Source organism: Uranotaenia lowii, chromosome 3, assembly GCF_029784155.1.
Source record: "Uranotaenia lowii strain MFRU-FL chromosome 3, ASM2978415v1, whole genome shotgun sequence".
Classification (NCBI taxonomy): domain Eukaryota; kingdom Metazoa; phylum Arthropoda; class Insecta; order Diptera; family Culicidae; genus Uranotaenia; species Uranotaenia lowii.
The window spans coordinates 285,333,588-285,353,876 of NC_073693.1; positions in this window are offsets into that span (position 1 = coordinate 285,333,588).

Consider the following 20,289-nt stretch of genomic DNA (forward strand, 5'->3'; position numbering starts at 1 on the left):
GTCCTGATTACCTTCGAGTGGATGTTCCACTATCGAATTTCTGCCTTCTCAACTTGATCCAGGTTATTATTATTTTATTTGAGTCTTTGACTACTGCCATATCCTGTATTGTCTCTTGGTGTTGTAATGGACTTTAATGGGTTTTTTGGGTCGAGAAATTAGTCAGTAGTAAGTTGAGGCATGCCTGCTTGCACGGTTTTCGCGGAATTGGTTATGACGGTTATGACAGTCCAGATGCTGAGAGTGCTGCATTTGCGAGAGAGCGGCTCCAGTTTGTGCGATGTTTTCAATGGTACAGTAGTTATGCGGTTTATATTCTAGCTATCAGTGTTTATCATATTATATTCGATGCTTTGTTTTACAACAATCGACGATGTAGTAACAAATTTAAGAAATTTGAGTAAGCTAGGTGAATTAAAAAAAGGTAGAATTTACCTTTTCGCTAGGTGAATGAAAAAAGGTAAAATTTACCTCGAAAGAAGGGTGGAAAAAAATCACCTCGCAAAAAGGTAAATTTTACCTTTTTTTCATTTTCCGTGATATTCTTCTATCTCTAAAAATTCAATCATTTTTCCAAAACTCTCTCATGAACCAGATTTGTGTAGGAATTGTAATTTTCGAGCTAAAGATGTTGTTCAAATTTTTGCCGGAAGCGTTTGCCTTTTTTTTTTTTTTCAAATGTTAGTCTGGATATTTTTTGGGAAAACTAAGTATGCCAAGTTGCTTTACTAGGTAAGATCTTAATGCCCACAAAGTTTCATTGAATTCTGAGAGGGTCATGTCGACTTCGTGTAAAATTTGTCATTAAGAACAGTTTGCAAAGTCCATAAAAAGATGTTCAAAATGCGAGTTTGAAATGTTTCAGCTCTATACAAACAAAAGCGTTAGCGGTTCGGAAAACAATTTGCGATATTTTTGTAACGAACTGTTTATCTAATTGAAGGAAAAATATCATGAACCACCTTATTCAAGATAAGACGATAGAATCGATCTAGTCTAATCTGGTGGCCGATAGCGTCTTAAGTCAAGACTCAACAAACACTTCAAACGGTCCCGCTCCAACCGTTTGAGCAAGATTGCTCTTGGGTTGCAACGTCGGAAAAATTTGTCCCTTGGACCCGGTAAAACCATCATACGTATGTGTGCAGGTGAGAAAGGAACTTGCGCCAAAAATGTGGCCTATTGTTTTAATAATTCGATGCCGATTCCTGGTTGGCCTTGATCCACTTGCTACTCGCTTCGACACTTGCGTTATAGAATCAAAACCGTTAGGAATGTGATATCAGGAAGCACTATTGGATATCTTTAGATAACGAGTTTGAGATTGTGAAGATTAATTTATAAAGTTTTAAAAGAATATAATTTAGTCGAATTTGTTTAAAAGAAAAGTTATCAGAAACAACCTAGTAGATATTGAGTAAGTGTTAAAACCTAAAAAAACGTTATGATAAAAAAATACATGTGTTTGATACAAAATTTTATTAGTCTAGCAGGATAGTAGGCTCAAAGCCAATTTAGTTTAACACGCTACGTGAAACGAAAAGTGTATGCAAAAAAGGTATCCCGCGTCAACGTGGGTGTTAGTCTGGGGTTGGAAAACCCACGCCACAACTGCATCCATCGTCCTTAGTGGTGAGCGACCGGCAATCGGCTGGCTCAAACTCGGTTGCGGATTGAGAACCCCCGAGTCCTGAACCTAGCCGGCATCCACTAATTACCACGTGGCATCGCTTCTCGGCTAGAAAGTGGGCTTCAATCGTCTGGCTCATACTCGATTGAGAACCACCGGGCTGTGCTCGCCGGACGGTGCTTGATCTTTCCCACGTGTCGTCCAGTCCCTCGGCCCAGTGTCAAGAAACGGAAACCGCCGGAATCATCCTCGTTGTGGATTGAGGAAACTCTGGTGTGCCCATCCGCCGGATTTGTGCAATTCCACGTGTCGTCCAGATCCTAGGCTGTAGTGTCAAGCAAACGACTATCGCCGGAACCATTCTCGTTGTGGACTGAGAATCCCCGGGGTGTGAATCTGCGCCTGCGCTCGTACGGGACGACGTGCCATCTTCCGTTCACTTCCGGTCATTAGTCGACAACCTAGACCCGAAGGCAATAAGAAGAAGGCGAATCAGCGACGGTGCGAAACTCGGACCAAACTCGGCAGGCGATTAGGAATCTCGTGCCCTGGCAGCCTTATTCCTCTTTGGTCAAAGTAACACCTACCTGTCAGCGTTGAAATCCCACCTACAAAGGTTGTGGGTGAGTACTTGAAATCCCACACAAAGAATCGCATACACACCACAAGTAGACTGATTGTAAATTAGACAATAAGTAGTAAGGAACCAGATAGGAGTTTGCCAATTCGGATCACAATATACAAACTAGAAGTAACTATAAAAACATTCCGCCTTTTGACTTCAGTTCGATAGCGCCCGAAAGGTAGGCAATTTCTTCTACTCAAGCTGTTGTCGTTGCTCGCAAGTTTTTGGATTAGACCGCGTCAATAACGATAAAATTATTCAGTTAATTATACTTTGGCCTTCTGCGTAACGAAATTACATTTTCACGGGATTCAAGATCGAGTGCGTTGACGTCTTGTTTTAAAACCCTATCCTAAACCGGGGAGACGATTGTTCGAGCCACTTATTCCGCACCCGCCTTGTGAAAGGGTCTTGGCCGGCATTTCAACTCGTGTCAGCAATCTTCCATTCTGAAAGTGGCGCCCTTAAATAAATTGCTGGCATTGATGGTGAGACAAAATTATCCGTTACATTTTTATGCTCAGATTTTAAATAAGCAATCAGGAAATCTAGTATTTCCATACAAAATCTCATACCATCCAAATTCAAATGAGTTGCACTAAATCAGGACTAGATGTATTTTCAGAGATAATTTTAGCTGTAAAAATAACCAATAAATAAAAAATATTTGTAGAAAGACTTCATGGCTATACTCGTTAAGAAAATTAAAAAAAAGGCCTATATTTTTAATGTAAAATCAAGCGCTGAATCCGAAAATGAAATTAAAAATCTGTCTGTGTTTTTGTCTGTTCCCTATAAACTCGGAAACAACTAAATCGATTTACTTGAAACTTGGCAGGTGGGAGCTTCTAAGGGCTGGGGAGGTTCCTAGTATAGTTTGGGAACCCCTTCCTCCAACTGGAAGGGGGGAGAAGGTCTCTCAAATAAACGACAAAGGTTTGCATATCTCGAAAACTGATCAGGCCAATTTAACCAAATTTGGCATGGGAGGGTATTTGAAGCCAAGGAATGTTTCCATGAATATTTGGAACCCCTTCTTCCTTCCAATTGGAAAATATGAAGGAGGGGGGGGGGCTTCCTTACAATTTTTTACAAAACTCGAGAACTACTCGAGCAAATGGAACTAAATTTTGCAAGGGAAGGTATTGGTATACGAGAATGTTTTTTTGATTATTTAAGACCCCTCCCTTCTCCAGTTGGGATATAAGAAGAGGGAGGGAGCTTTCATATCTTTTTTTTGCATAACTTGAGAACTATTCGAGAAAATGGAAACAAATTTGGCTATGAAGGGCATTTGGGTACGAGAAACAGTTCTATGAATACTCGGTACCCCTCCCTCCCTCAAGTGAGAAAAATGAAGTGGGGAGGAAGCTCTTTAAAAGTTTTCAGCTGAACTGAAAAACTGCTCAATAAAATGGAACCAAATTTAGCGTGTGTAGGTATTTGAATACCAGAAATGTTTCTATGATATTTTGAAAACCCTCCGTCCTTCCAGAGGAAAAAAATGGGAGTGTATTTGAATGCCTGGAATGTTTCTACGATTATTTGAGAACTAAACCTTGAGTGGAAAGGATCACTCATAATGTTACTTTTATCGTTTAAGACGTCCATCTACTTCCATAGGGGAAGAACTTATCGAGCATGGAACCATACATGACATGGATTCGTATTTGTATGCAAGACATGTTTTTGATGGTTTGAGACCCTTTACAGTTTTTCTACCAATTGGATAATTAATCGAGAAAATGAGACCAAATTTGGCAAGGAAGCGTAAATAGAGCCAAATGTTGCCCGTGACGTTATTTTGTTACGAAAAATGTTTCTATGATAGTTTGAGACTCTCTCTACATTGGAAAGGGACATAAAGGACTCCGTATATTTGATTGATGTAATTCATAACTTGTTAACCAAAAAATCAGAGTCATAAAAAGGATTAAAACAATGAAGAAAACAATTTTAATTAAGTTTTAAAAATAGAAAAAAGGTTGCAGTTTTATTTTGAAGGAACATGTAAATGATTTTACTACGTAAAACATTCTTATCAGATGTTCTATCCAAAATCCAAAAAAACATAACAAGCTTTTATCCCCCCCTCCCCTAAACGCGTAACGTAATATTTTAATTGTCCCTAAGGTGTAGCAAAGCACACCGGGTCAGCAAGTGTCGAATGAAAAAATGTTAAAAAACGCATTTTTAAGAGAAAATTGTATTCATTAAGTTTCAGACATGATGGTAACATTTTAAAAATTTTGAAGCTTTGTTCATTTAGAAACGGAACACTTTCTTTTGCTGATAGTCCATTTCATAGTTCGAGATATTTACGATACAAGCGAAAATCAAACAATCTTACATTATGTCATGTCGAGCAAAACTTTACGAAACTTAAATGGAAACTGAGCTACATTTAAATATTGCAAATCTCTTCGAAAATAATGGCATTTCGATTGCATTCACGAAGAACTCCATAAAAGCAGCGGATGTTTGGCAGTTTAGATTCTGTGCACCCAAACAGTGAGACTGATAGCAATGATGAATGTGCAACAGGAAATTAGAAAAACCAAAATAAAAAATCCATCGGCTCAATCGATCAAAATCAATTTTTGAACGGGAGAAAGACTAACCTTAAGCAAATTGCAAATTTTCGCGTTCGAAGACAAGCGCGTTCGCGGTCAGCTTCCGGTCTCCCACGCTTAGTAGAAAATGGAGGTTTTTTTTTGTCAGCTGATTCGTTTTTCTGCTCGTTTGCCTCAATTGGGCCCATGATGATTACCGATTTCGTTTATTGACGTCCGCGCCGTCAACGGAACTGATTTCGGATGACAATGTGACTCCTCCTGCCGGATTTGGCCTACGCTACATCTTCATCATAATTTTTTTTTCAAAATTTTTGCGCAAAAGTATGACACTCGACGACGACAATCAGGTGCGGGAAATTGAAGAGATGAGTTGACGAATGCCATTTGCTCCCATAAAGCCGCAGATTGTGTGTTCCGTCCCGTCAACGAATAACTAGTAAAAGACCAAGAAAGTGACAAGGGTAAGAGAAAAAAAAGCGGCAATAAGATGCCACCCAGAGCGATTTCCATCTGGATGACCCTAAGTTGGGGGGAAGTTCCATCAGCAGCATCATTCCGATTTGTCGTTGGGAGTTGGAAGAAGCTGAATGGAAGAGCTGAATGAAGTGAGACACGGGGGAAAAAGCACCAAGGGGCACTTACTGTCCCGGGCAGATGGCTTCCTGTTTTGCGGAGTGTCGCATCAAAAGCGCAATTTTAGCGCGCCGCCGCCGATTGAAACAATGAAACACCAAGTCGACTACGAGAGACGGCTTCTTCTTCTGGGAGTTAACGGGATGAGTGCTGAATGATTTAGTGCACTCCAAAAAAAGGCACATCCTCTCCTTTTTTGGGGTCATATTGGTGCCGGACTCAATGCAAGTCGGCATGAATCATTGAAGGCAATGGCGAAATTAACTGTCATCCTACGGTGAGAATAATTTCTCGTTCATAAAGCCGAAACAAACGGAAAAAAAATATTCCCCAAACCGTACTGAAAACTTCTGTACGTTCAATTGTGAACAATTCTGCTCACCGGAACGTGCCTTCGATTCATTTTCGCTGTCCGAACGAATGCAAATATCACCGTTCATCTAACAGAGTCTTTCTGGTCGAACTGACATTATTTTCCACCCCGTGAGTTAGATTATGACGATGGACAAGCATTATCGCGGACTAAGGAATTCCATTAGAGATGAAAACTGGGATGCTCTGTAATCCAAGCGCATTGGCAGTAGGTTAGGAGAACTTCCCATTAATAAGGTCTAGGTTGGATATGGTTTAATGCGTTCAACCACAAACATCCCAAACTGAGAAAGAGACTTAAACGATGGAAGCGTTTGGAATGGCAAAAAATTGTGTGTAACTATAATGAATCGATCTACAATTGTGCCAATACATATGTTATGAAGTTATCCTGGATAAAAAGTGGAATAATCTATGCAATCGAACATTGTTTATAAAATTTGGTTGAAAGGGAAAGTGAGCCTACATTATTCTGCATATCATGTGTGCACAATTGAACACTATTAACTGCGTAATAATATTTTTTCCACATGGCACACTGCAATTAAAATTATGAACTTACCTTCCTAGTGCATCCGCATTTTTGGATTGATAAAAACACACTTCCATATGGAAAAATCACAAAGAATACCGTTGATTGAAGAAAACATGGCAAAAAATTTAAAATTATTGCAAAAAACGTAGGGGGAAGTCGACATCGCCTATGGCCGGACAACATAGATTTTTCGAAAACACAATATCCTAATAATGTTTTAACACCATAAAAATTAAAAAATAGTAGCCTGATATGGTGTTAGAAATATGGTAATCCAATCTAAAAAAGTAAACCAATGATAGGCATCTAAAGCTTTTGCCTAGTAGTACGGAGAGGATCGCCTAAACTTTGCATTTGTATTGTATTCTGTTATCTTTCTACTACACCCAAAATTCAGCCTCTGTGCCAATGGCGTGTAGTCAATTTCATAGCATCGTTGGTACAAGAAGATAACGCGACCGGCACTGATTCGATTTGCGCCCACCGGCATTAACTTCCCAGCGCAACCGAATTGCGTATGTCTGAATGAAACAAAATAAAAATGTTTTCGCGTCCCTCCCCATCGCATCACAAGCCGAAGAAGGATGGAAATAAATACCGGCCAACATCAGGCAGCCAGCGAACCGAGCACTGTGCGTGTGAATGTAGCAAAAGCAACAACAAAAACTTCCTTCTAATTCAATCAACCGGCAAACACGGCTAAGCTGTGCGTGTGTATGTAGCAAAAGCAACAACAAAAACATTCCTTCAATTTACCGGCAAACAACACCGGCCAAGCTGCCCGGCTTTAGCAGCTGTGTATATGTAGCGTGTGTATGTAATAGCAGGCAGTAAGCAAAGCACAGTTCTCATTCAATGGGTTTCCCGTTCCTTCACTCCCGTTCCCTTTCCCGTTTCCATCGCAAGACAAAGGAATGCATTGAAAGGAGGCCAAACGCCGGGAAGCCGCCGTTGTGCGTTTTTTGTGATTGATCGGTAACAGAAAGCCTATGACAAATATACCTCGTCCTGCATGAAGCTCGAATAGTACACTGGTTAGAATGTCGGACTGGCAAGACGATACAATTGGTGATGTGAGTTCGAATCTCACTACAGCGCTGTGGTTTTAATTTTTATTTTCTTGTTTCTGGGATGAATTATCCAATAGGAAGGAAATCCCATAAAATGTTTTTCTTGTTTCGCTTGAATGTAGTGGTCATCATTTTGGTTGGGAGCCGAGTCCTTATGCCAGTTACGGTTTTTCAAACATACCGTCTTCGGCACAGTGCACATTTCAGCGCATTATCGGCACAGAGATTTGCTAAATAGGCATTGGATTTTTGCAACCTCTTCTATGGGTGTACAGTAGATATAAGATAACAAAACGGAAGTTCAAACGAAATATTAATAAAATTGAAAAAAGTGCGATTTCTCTATGACCGGACACCAAATTGTTGTCTATGACCGGACAAGAAAATATTCAAGATTATGTATGTATGTATGTATGTTGGTAATCCACCATGGGTGCACGGATTCACCGCAGTTTCTGCCAAAGTATGGGTTCACATGCATTCCTTAGATTATTAGGTTCGATCCAATGCAGCGCGCCACCATACCCGGACCCCATGGCTTCGTATGAACTGTTATGTGGTGAATGTATTGCGTGTGTTGATGTAGGTATATTTTGGAGGAACGAATCAATCAGGTGGGCTGGTTTACTTACAGGTATTCCGGCATCCGTGTATATACCTGGCCAGCTGGCAACTGATTGAACATTCCAATTATATAGTCAGTTATATAATGAAACACATCTTACCTGTCGGCCCGCTTATGGGATTCGAACCCAAAAGTTTTTCTTGCCGATACCGGGAATCGAACCCAGTACGCCTGGCGTACCAATACCAGACTCGCGCCCGTCCTATCCACTCCACATCGGTGCTCTAGAAAATATTCAAGATTGTAGATGATTTCAACTTGAAACTTCAATTTTTTCATCTTTATAGCACTCTCAAATGGTTAGCAGAAGATAAGGATTCAATAACGAAACTATTTTAGTCATCTGAGAAACTTTAAATTTTGCTGTCCGATCATAGACAATTTTACTTTAATTTTTTCGAAACAAATGTTTCATTCTGGTTTGTCAAAAATACTTTTATGACTGGCTTCATAGAACGTTCAGTATTGGAAAACACATACTCACAAGACCTGTGCAAGTGATTTCAGTCATTTTGCTACGTTTTTGTGCCATTGGTGACAACTTTGGTGAAGTAATTCGTAGTGTCCGGCCATAGACAACACTTTTAGAAATGAGTAAAAACTAACATGAAATGATTTCTCTTACCACATGAATATTTTGTAAACTATTTTTTTTCTAATATAGTTAAGTGATCATAATATTGATACTCTTCAATTCAGAAGAGGAAACAATATTTTCAAAAATGAATTTTTGAAGTTATTGCTTAAAATCCTTAAGTGTCCGGTAGTAGACAACTTCCCCCTACAATTTTTATCAAGTAGGTGGAAAGTTCATATAACGCTTCATGTGGCAATTACGCACAACTCGTGTTTCGAAGAATCTGTAGCATTTTAAGTCTGCAAAATATTACCAACTTGTTTGAAATGCTGTGATTGGCCATGACAAATATGAATTTTTCCTTAAAATATCCCTGCGTCGCGCAAAATTTCACAACTAAGGTTTTTCTTCATTACGATGTAAATTAAAAAACACTTTCAATAAGGTGTTAAGCGGGTCATAGACTACACAAATGGCTTGGGCAAATTCGATGATTCTACGACGATTGTTTGATTCTATGCACGCCCACACACGATACAAACAAATTTCGCGCAAAAACAAACGATTGCTGGCGAAAACAGCAACAACAACAACAAAAACCATCTCCACCCCTGCTGGGGCTGAGTAAATTGCCTGAAGTTTGTACAAACAGCACCATACAGCATGCCACAGAGGGTGGTTTGCACAAAATATTTCGATCCCGACCGATTTTACTCAAACCGTTTGCGCAATCATTCAAACAGTGCCATACACGATGCAAATCGTATTCATTACATTTGCACAAATGTGATGTAGTCTATGGCCCGCTTAACGAGGAAATCGAAATATGCTGAAAACAGCATCAATTTTTCAAAACGACCAATTTTCATTGAAAGTAAACAAAAAGGTCAAAATCATTTTTTAGTGATAATTTAGCCCAAAAAATCAACTTTTCATTTTTTTTTTTTAAATTTTGATTAGTTTATTTTGATTTCCAGTCAAAGTGTCTGTAAGTATTAGTGCGTTTTCGGTCTTCGGCTGCTTTCGGGTGTGTTCGGTTGCTAGGCGCGTATTGGTTCTGTGGCTGTGAATATGGTTTGTTAAAATCAAGTTTTTGAGGCAACCTTATGAATTTGAGTAATAAAAAATCATAAGCATTTGTAGAAATCACATTTCTTCAACAAGTACATTCGTTTTTTACAAAAAGTAAATCAGCGAATCGCTTAGGTGGGACATAATAGAGCATGGTTTGACGGAAATTCCGATCGAAGTGAGAACTTTTTTTTTGGTCGTCAATCACATTTTGATCTCTACCAATATCTTTAATGCAGTTCCGTACTACCCATTTTCCATCATATTAACAAAAAATCAGGGAAAATTAGGCTTATTTTCAAAAATCTGGTTAAAACAGAGGATTAGCAGGTTATAAGGTTTGGCCTCCAAAAATCAGGCAAATCTTGAAAAAGGGGAAGCTGCCAGGAGTTTGGGAGTTCCTACCTTATAAGGGTATATGTATACGGACGATAGTATTGGCGATAAATTGGCCTCAGCCATAACCTCAAATTTTGATTTGTTGGCGGCCTCACCAGTGATGCTAGGTGCGTTACTAAATCAGTATTTTCTTGTTCTATACTAATTATAATACCTCTGAATTTGTTATTGATTTCTGATCAACGGATCACATGTTAATCCAAATGATTACTTAAAATTAAATTTAAAATGTTTGATTTGATTTGATTGAATTGATTAAATTTTTTTAACTATCAACAGCTAAACGTTTGAGGTCATTACGACGCGTGCCTAAATGAACGAAGATAAACCGAAGATAAGGACGAGAAAATATTGGTATAAATAGATTTAAACTTTAAAAAAGTAAAAGTTAAGTTAAAAGTTAAACTATCCGACGTTATTTTTATTCGTCGAAAATATCATATCGTAAAAATTAAGAATAGTTTAGCCGTTTCTTTCAATATGTTATACGGAGAATTTTCCTATATTAGATTCTTCTGTCCCTGAATAGTATTGTCGTACAAGTATATGCATTTGTTTACAGTTTCCGGTCAAAATAACACAAGAAACTTCCATACAATCGATTCGAAACATTCGAATTCTTTAGAAGCGGGGAGTTGCGAATGGGGGGGTGGGTAGTAGGTTGAGCATGACCGAAAATTGCGTTACGTATTATTTGAACGACCCCATACGTCATCGTGATACGACCCATGAGAGGTATGAGGCCTCTTATGAGTCGCGCTCCAGGAGCAGGGATTTCACATAAAAATACCGATTTCACACCGTTTTTTTTAATTCGTTCAGACAGAAAAATTATTTCCAAAATAGCTTAGCTTAGCTTACCTTGATTGATTACTCACATCCACCATTGATCATTGAACGCGAAATGCACAAATTGTTAAAAAAATATCTTTGATCATCTTCGTCATATTGTCTTTGAATGAATATTTAATAATAACGCTCTGAGAAAACAAACGCATTTCAGATTCCATGATCGCTGGCGTGGCTCAGTAGAACTAGTTCCACATCGCCAATGGTTGCTACTTCGTGATTGACCGAGGCCATCGATTTTGTACAAAGGTCAAAAGAATGGTTCTTGGGAACAGCAGCTCATTCTCATTGCACAAAACTTTGAACATCAATAACGGCGCCGGCCACGTCCTAGTAGTCAATGGATAGATAGGAAAGATAGAGAAAAGGATAAAACAAATAAATTTGTGCTTTAGGACCGAGGTCACCTCTGCATTTTAGCAAATAATTATGTTTGGAAGTGTGGGGAAAGGGATATGATCTGGGGACACTTTTGACGAGTGTTTTGATCCTATTTTCCTATGATTGCTATAATTTATAGAAAACTTTAATGCCGAAACGTTTGATTCATTACAACTTTCTTCAAAAAATACATTACTTTTTTCTCAAATCACCATGACACGAATTTTTCATTTGGCGAAATAAACAATGTTCTTTCTTGTTGTCTTATAGCTTTTTCTTTCAATTATACACATTTGAAGTATTTGAACTGATCATTTAAACAAATTTAAAAAAACGTTTTTTTTCAAAAACGGTATGCTATTAAGAAGAATTATAATCCATAAAAAAAAAAGATTTTCCCGAACAACAAGAATGTTTTTTGCATTTGAACGCTTTAACATTTTATAGTTTTTCATTTGGTCACGATGAAAATTTATTCTTTTTGAATCAGTGTATCCATTGGAAGGTTGAACTCCCAAAAAACTGGTACCTAAATACATAATAATATAAAAAATGCGATTGATGGCCTAACAAAATGTACAGTAAATAACATAAACAATGTTCGAGTACTACCAGTACTACATCGAAATCGCCTACTGGACTGAAAAAAGAAAAACAAATCTGCGAATGACAGGAATCCCGCTAGTAAAAAAGCGTCGCTAGTCCTACTGTCGCTATTCGGTTTGGTGCTATACACCTAATATATTATCTGGATCAACTTAGAATCATTTAATATTAAAAATGATGATATTTTTTTTTTATTGATTTCTGTGTACCATCATTTCTGGCCAAGGATAAAGCGCCTTTACTCGCTCTTGAATGTAAAAAAGAACAAAAAAAAACATTAATAGAACCAAACACCATTTGAGGTCTTTGAGAGCTCAAAAGGTTTATATAATAATTTAAGTTAGATAAAAAGATATTTTACTTATTGATTTTTCTGCAAGTTCAGTAAAGTTCAAAGTAAATTCAATATAATCAGACCCATCAAAAATAAATTGTGTGTTCTGAACACAATGAACAAGTTAAAGCATTCCGTTCAAATTCGAAAAGCAAAATTGTTATAATAGGATAAAATTAACTACATCTTAGAAATATTTGTTTAAAATTGTTTTAATAACCTCATTTTTAATGATACCTACTTATCTTTGTGCAGCTACGTCCCTCAAAACTTTATTGGTTCTTCAGAGAATGCCGTTTGAAAAGGACCACCGAAACAAATCAAAGCATGCTCTTAATCTCCGTTGGCAACCAAAAGATTGCCGCACGCTAGTCACACATTTCATGCGAAGGAAACAAAAAAAATCGCATTACCCAAAGCCACTTAGAATTCATTATTTTCAACCGCAGTTCATATCCGGGCACTCAGATTTTTAAATATACGCCTGCACTCTGATATTTTCCGCCTGTTGAAACAATATTGGATGCAATCGTGCATTCCCCTCAATTGCACAACACTTTGTTTTCAAGTAACAAAATCTTCGATGCACAAACCCAAAATCACAAAATCACTATTTTAAGCATAAGCCTTACACAACTAATGCTATCCGATCCCGATCATACGGGGATAGTATTTTTCGCGTATACAACTGACTTCACTTAAAAACTGCAAATTTTCCTGCACGTTCCTGGCTGGAATCAGATTACAAAATCCACGACCCACCCGTTTAGCTACTCTTTTCATGTCATTAAATGTAATTAAATGTATTTCACCGGGATTTCTCCGGTGGAAACTTTATCCCAGCCTTCAGCCTTTGATGCACTTTTAAACGGTTTGATTTCCATTTTACGATTTTAAATTTAGTATTTTATAGAATTTTCGCGGACAAAGAGAAAAATGCGTGTGGTTGGCAATAGGTATCGCCTACTCTCCCACGATCATGATAAACTCGCTTCGACCGAAAATATAACTCCAGCCCACCGTTTTCCCTCTTCGTCATCTTACCACTAGGCACACCCATGTAACTTATCGATAATTCTTTCTATGCGCTCAGTGCTGCTCCCTTCTGAGAAGAGGGATCATAACAGGCGACTAAAATAGCTTGTAGACCGTCCATGGGGGTCAATGGTTTGAGTATTCAACAACGTCAACATAAAAAACATACAAAATTATCAAAGCAACCGTTGTTATACGCACTGTTGGCACTGATCACACTGACATGACACTTAGAACAAAAATTCAACCATTTTCTGTCTAATTTATTTTGTCAGATTTTGCAGGTTTGCAATAACAACGGCAGGTGGCGAACCTGAAAAGTGTGACAAAAAATGCCCTGTAGGAAAAATTTACCTGTTTATCCCGATTTTATCGAAGAAATAGCCTGTTTTTGTTTTTTTTACATCGATCGATGTGCACTGTGGAATCGATATTGCGTACTGTTGGAAAAATTATCCAGAAAACGGAATCGAGTGTCCAGTCAGTATGATCAGTGCTGTTGGTATCAATTTTAACATGTTTGTTTTTATGAGCGAAAAGATTCCCAATTGAGCATTCAATAGGTGATTTGTTTCTCGAACAGAGTAAAATAAGAAAAACTGAGTTTCGGTTTAATTCAAATTCAAATCATGTGTTTTCTGGATGGCAATATAAGGTTTATAATTCGTCCAAAAGATCAACCAAAATATATTTTCACCATTTAAAGCATTGTTGATGGCTCTGCAGTACTTACTTCCAACATACATACTTTTAAAGCTGATTTGTTTTTCCAAGACACACATTGGTTACCATAGCTAGATGCATGAATCTTGTTGCCGGAACTCTTAAGATGGCCTTGCGAACATCGAAAGTCCGTATAGAGGAATTAATGTTCGCAGCAAAGCCCACTTCTTTATTTTGAGCTGACGGTATCTTTGCACTAGGTAAGTTTGTCATTTGAAATGTGTCAATTTGTAGCTATATAATTGAATGGACTTCACCTAGTTGAATTTGTAGCTACACAGCAAATTGTATTTTGCTGGAAATCAGCAAAATTTTGCTGGTTTTGTCCCGCTAGTGTTTCAGCAAAATTTCTAGTAATTTTTATTGCTGGAATATCCAGCAAACTAAATTACTGGAATTCCAGCAATTCCGCCGGATTTTTTTGGATTCTAAATTAGATTTCTAATTTAAACCCCCATAGTAGTCATATTTATAAAAATAAATTTGTTTGTTAATTTTTCTTGAGCGACATTCATTCAAATTTTTATAACCAAATTAAATAATATTTGTCAGTGGGATGGCCGCTTTACGCCAAGTATTGGACATGCATGCTCCATCTGAAATAAAAATAAAAATAATTAGTTTCTTTAACGAAATACTTTCATTATCTCTTCGAAAAAAAATTACCTTTGGATTAAATGCGTCATCGCTGGAATTTGGAATCGAACACTTTTAGCGCGTGACGAAAAAAAATGAGAAAAAACAAAAACGAATTCTAGTTTGGCAGATCAATTGCTGGTTTAGTGCAGGAAAAATCAGCAAGATGGAGAATGTTTGCAGGTTTCCAGCAAAAAATTGGATTGCTGGACTTTTCCAGCCATTTTTTCGCTGGAAATCGAGGCAAAAATTTACTGTACAGATTCTACGGCAGACGGTGCCTAGCGTGCCCTACGCAATGGTGCTCTTCTCACCCAATGTCAACTAAGTAGTTAAAGAGAAAAACGCCTTTTTAAATTCATAACAGTTCATAAATACATTCTGTTTTTTTTTTAAATGGGAGATGGGAACTACATAATTGTAAGAAAGGAGTGATGTACATTTTGCCTCGAGGGCTCGTTATGTCCTTATTTCCCCTAAGCCTTCATAAAGCTCAAAATTACGATTTTCGATTTTAAATCACCACTATTGGGTGTGGGAATGAGTGTTTTTATGTGCTGGACTTGATTCGCCGCATACCACTTTATGATTTTGCTTTTTTCCATGATGGCATAGTGTCAAATCTGATTAAAATATAACGATGCAAGTCGATAAAACGTTTGAAAGTGGGCCTTGACGTAAGTTAATCATTCTGTATCACGCAATCAAGCATTTTCATGTACAATTTCCACATTACACTTTTTTCGTTGCCAGTATGCCAGTATAAACATATTAAATATTGATAGGTCGGAGATCAAATCTCGGATAGTTTTTGCATCCGCTCTGCCTAAAAGATCATTGCACAATAAGTTTTTTTCCCTGCCAAAAGATGTGCAATATTGATACTGGATAGAAATTGAACTGCAGTATGAACTTAAACAAATTTTCTCGATACACAGATGAAGATGATCCGTGGGGTTGCGGTAATCAAAATTTCCCCTCCATCGCCCGCCCAGCCTTCACGCCGATTGCTCAAGCAAATACGCATCACTTTCCATTTCAATCGTAATCTATCCAAGATGATTTTGGAAGCATCACCGTAGCACAGCCGCGTATTATATGATTATCGAAATTTGCCTTCCGCTGATTGCCGGGGAGCGAGCGCTCACCTGCTTCAATGGAAAGGAAAATTGATCATCTTTGCCCCGTTGCTGAACTGCTGCTTGCTCACTGAGCTGCGATTTCGCGCACAATTTCCACCGCCTATCATACATTTTCATCCAGTCATTATCTCTTGCTCGAAGACCTCTTGAACCGATACGACCGAACGCAGCATCCCGAATCATCATCGTCATCTCGCCCACCATCTTGGTTTTCAACGAGGAAGGAAGAAAGGAAGGAAGTTTGGAAAGGGGTGATGGTTAACTTTCCTCCACGAGATTAAAGTTTCCTTTCAGCAGCAAAAAGAAAACAAGAAAGCAAAAATCCAAATAACAAACACTCTAAAAACAACATTGTCCTATATGGCCCCGGAGAATTGCAACTCATCAATGTTTCGATTCCGTTGTTTGCGGTAGGATATCAGTTAAATTACCTTCCCCGATTCAGGGGCATATCTCCCAGATGCCAGCAGCTGATGGCGCTTATTATTGCTATTTTCCTTTCTGATGTGGCGATTATCGGTTGTATTAGATTTGCCTCGTTGGTTGGAAAAATTAGTCGATAATTTGAATTGACAATTGTTTTGCTAAAAAGGGAAAAGTCATTCCGTGTGCGATTTTTCAATAAAATGTGTTGAACTGTTGATAACAGGTCTTTTGGGATAAATTTCGCATCGATCGTTTGACCGAAAATTATGGAGCAGATTCATAAAACGCTCAAGGTAAAATTTCAAGCATGGGAGGATCCACCTCCACCTTTCCTTTTTCTCCCCGGGGAATCAATTTCAAAATCGACCTCCGACCGAGAATCGTGAACCCCAAACGATCTGTGCAGTTCATAAAGTTGCAAATTACCGGCACGACGACACGCCTGTACGAATTTTCTCACTTTTACTTTCCTTGGAGCACGATCTAGCGTTAGCAAAAATTACCTGAACCAAGATCTGTTAGCCGGTCCATCATCATCTGTGAGATCTCACCTTTCCTCCCCCAATCTAGCTTTTAGTTGTTCAGAGTGAATCCGCACCAAATTGCGATTTAGCGCGCAAATCTGGCGCGGATCGGACTAATTTTGGGTTCCGATTACGCCGCGCAATTGTGGCAAGTGGGTGCAAATGAATGGGTTTCCCTGAACTACACAATCTCTGGCGCGGCCGGCTGATTGCTTGAGAAAGTAACCCCTCTCACGGGAGTCACGGTCAGTTCTTCGGGAACTTGAGCACTCGAACACTAAGGTTCAAGGGCCTCCAAATGACTTTTCGTACACCTTGAGCTGGAACCGATTTGACAATTGCTAAGTGACTAACGACATGACTGAGAAAAATGTTAAACGAAGGTAGAGAAGTGAAAGTGGAAAGAATTTTCTATTTGTTTGTTTTAGCGACATGCCGAATGTTCAGAGTGATAAACTTCTTCAGGATTTATTAATTAACTCAAAATAATTGAAGCCAATGATGATTGAGCGACATAAAATTTCAAAGGAACCCCATTGACATTTAAAACAACGTCAAAATAAGCAGGTCGACCACCGGACATTGATCATTCTGAAAACTTTTAGTTTAAAATTATACATGTTTACACCAAAAATATATGAATATAGATGTAAATGAAGAATATGCAGAAAAAAATAAATTTAATTTAAATTAAATAAAAAAATAGTTGTATTCGGCAACACTGACGATAAATAAACTAAAATAAATCTCTATGGCAATGTTCATTTTTTTTTGCAACACTAGGCAAAACAAACAAAATAAAGTCAGTCATTGATCTATTCTTGTGAGTTATAATGAGTCTGAGTGAATTTCTGAGTTGAGTTGGAAAGATGAGCAAAGATAGGCAAGGCTGATGCTCAGATTGTTTAGAAATGATTCAGGCTCCAGTAAATAAGACGTAGAGGCTGAAAAAGCGCAGATTGTTAAGGCTGCTGCTCAGATTGTTCGGTAAATAAGACGGAGAGCCTAGAAAGCGCAGATTGTTAAGGCTGTTGCTTTTTGATTATTTATTTTGATTTGGCCTTCCGGGGAAAAAAAAACGGAATGGCTTAGAAAGCAGATTTTTAAGACTGTTTGCTGCTGATTGTTTAATTTGATTTTGACTTCCGGTGATTCAAAACGGAATGGCTTAATATGCGCAGACTTTAAGGCTGTTGCTGATTTTTTTTGTGTTAATTTGGACTTCCGGTGAAAAAAGAAGGAATGGCTTAAGAAGCGCAGATTATTTAGGCTGCTGCTGCTAATTGTTCGTTTTGATTTGGCATTCCAGTGGAAATAACTTTAATGAAGAGATTAACCACCGTAATGTTTGTATGTTACTTAAATTTGTCGGCCTTAGCGGTGAAAAGTGATGTCCTTTTTAGTAGGGACATTTAAAGCTTATGAAATTTTATAGATGGATAGAAGGTTAGATGAAAATGAAAGATGTTGAAAATGAGCGGGTAGAATTTATTTAGAAGCATATCATCACATATCAAATTTTTGTTCCTCACGGGCCTACTACTATGAAGCAGTAGATACAGATAGAGTTGCATCTATCACCACACATTAGTAGGCCAAGCGTGGTCCGCCCCACAAGGGAAAACTTGCAGTGCGGACGCATTAAAGTAACAGTGGAAATAACGGAACGGCTTAGGAGCGCAGACTGCAGATAGTTCGTTTTGATTTTGCTTTCCGGTGGGAAAGGACAGATTTTCGAAGGAAGCGAAGGTTTTTGAGGCTGCTGCTGATTGTTTGTTTGGATTTGGCCTTCTTTTGGAAAAGGACGGATTGGCTTAGGAAGCGTGGATTTTAAAGACTGTTGCTGCTGATTGATTATTTTGATTTGGCCTTGCGGTGGAAAAAGACAGAAATAGCTTGGGAAGCGTATATTTTTAAGACTGTTGCTGCAGATCGTTCGTTTTGATTTGGCCTTCCGGTGGAAAAAGACGGAATTGGTTTAGGAAGGGCAGATTTTTAAGGCTGCTGCTGCTGATCGTTCGTTTTGATTTCGCCTTCCGGTGGAAAAGGACGGATTGGCTTAGGAAGCGCAGATTTTCTAGACTGTTGTTGTTGTTTGTTTGTTTTGATTTGCCCTTCCTGTGAAAAAAAAAAAACGAAATCAGCTTAGAAAGTATAAATTTTTAAGGCCCCTGCTGTTTGTTTATTTTGATTTGACTTCCGGTGGAAAAATATGGAATTGGCTTAGGAAGCGCAGATTTTGAAGGCTGTTGCTGATTGTTTGTATTGATTTCGCCTTCTGGTGGAAAAGGGCGGATTGGCTTAAGAAGCGCAGATTTTTAAGATTGTTGATGCTGTTTGCTTATTTTTATTTGGTCTTCCGGTGGAAAAGGACGGAATGATTTGAAAAAACGCAGATTTTTAAGGCAGCTGCTGCCGATAATTTAATTTGATTTAGCCGTCTGGTGGAAAAAGACGGAATTGGCTTAGGAAGCGCAGATTTTTAAGGCTGATGCTGTTGATTTTTTATTGATTTGGCCTTCCGGTGGAAATAACGGAATGGCTTCGGAAGTGCAGATTTTTAAGGCTTCTGCTGATTGTTTGTATTGTTGACCTTCCGGTGGAAAAGGATGGATTGGCTTAGGAAGCGCAGATTCGTAAGCCTGTTGCTGTTATTTGTTTTTTTTTATTTGGATTTCCGGTGAAAAAAAATTGAATCAATTGACAATGTGCAGATTTTTAGGGCTGCTGCTTTTTGTTTATGTTGATTTCGCCTTCCGGTGGAAAAAGACGAAATTGCCGTCTGAAGCGCAGATTTTTAGGACTATTGCTGCTGATTGTTTGCTTTAATTTGGCCTTGCGGTGGGAAAAACGGAATTGGCTTAGGAAGCGCAGATTTTTATGGCTGCTGCTGCTGATTATTTGTATTGAATTGGCCTTCCGGTGGAAACAAACGGTAGTGGCTTAGGAAGCCCAGTTTTTTAGGGCTGCTGCTGATTGTTTGATTGAATTTGGCATTTCGTTGGAAAAAGTCAGATTGGCTTATAAAATGCTGATTTTTAAGGCAGTTATAGATTGTTTGTTTGGATTTCGCTTTCCGGTGGAAATGGACGGATTGGCTTATGAAGCGCAGATTTTAAAGGCAGCTTCTGCCAATTGTTTGTTTTGGTTTACCCTTACGGTGGAAAAAGACGGAATTGGCTTAGGAAGCGCAGATTTTCAAGAGTGTTGCTCTTGAATGTTTGCTTCGGTTTGGTTTGGTTTGGTTTGGTGTGATAAACAAGATACAGAGCGTCAAGAATAGCACAGTTTGAGAAGGCTGTTTCTAAGAATGTTTTCGGAATATTCCGGCTCCGATAAACAAAGAAAGAACGACAGCAGTAGAACACATTGAGAAAGCTGTTCCTAAGAATATTTTTAGATTAGATGAAGAATATGCCGAAAATTAATAAAATTTGAAAAGCTTTTGCTGAGAATGGAATGTAGAGTTGAGATGAAGGATATTTTAAAAAAAAATACATGTCAGTAAATGAAGGATTTT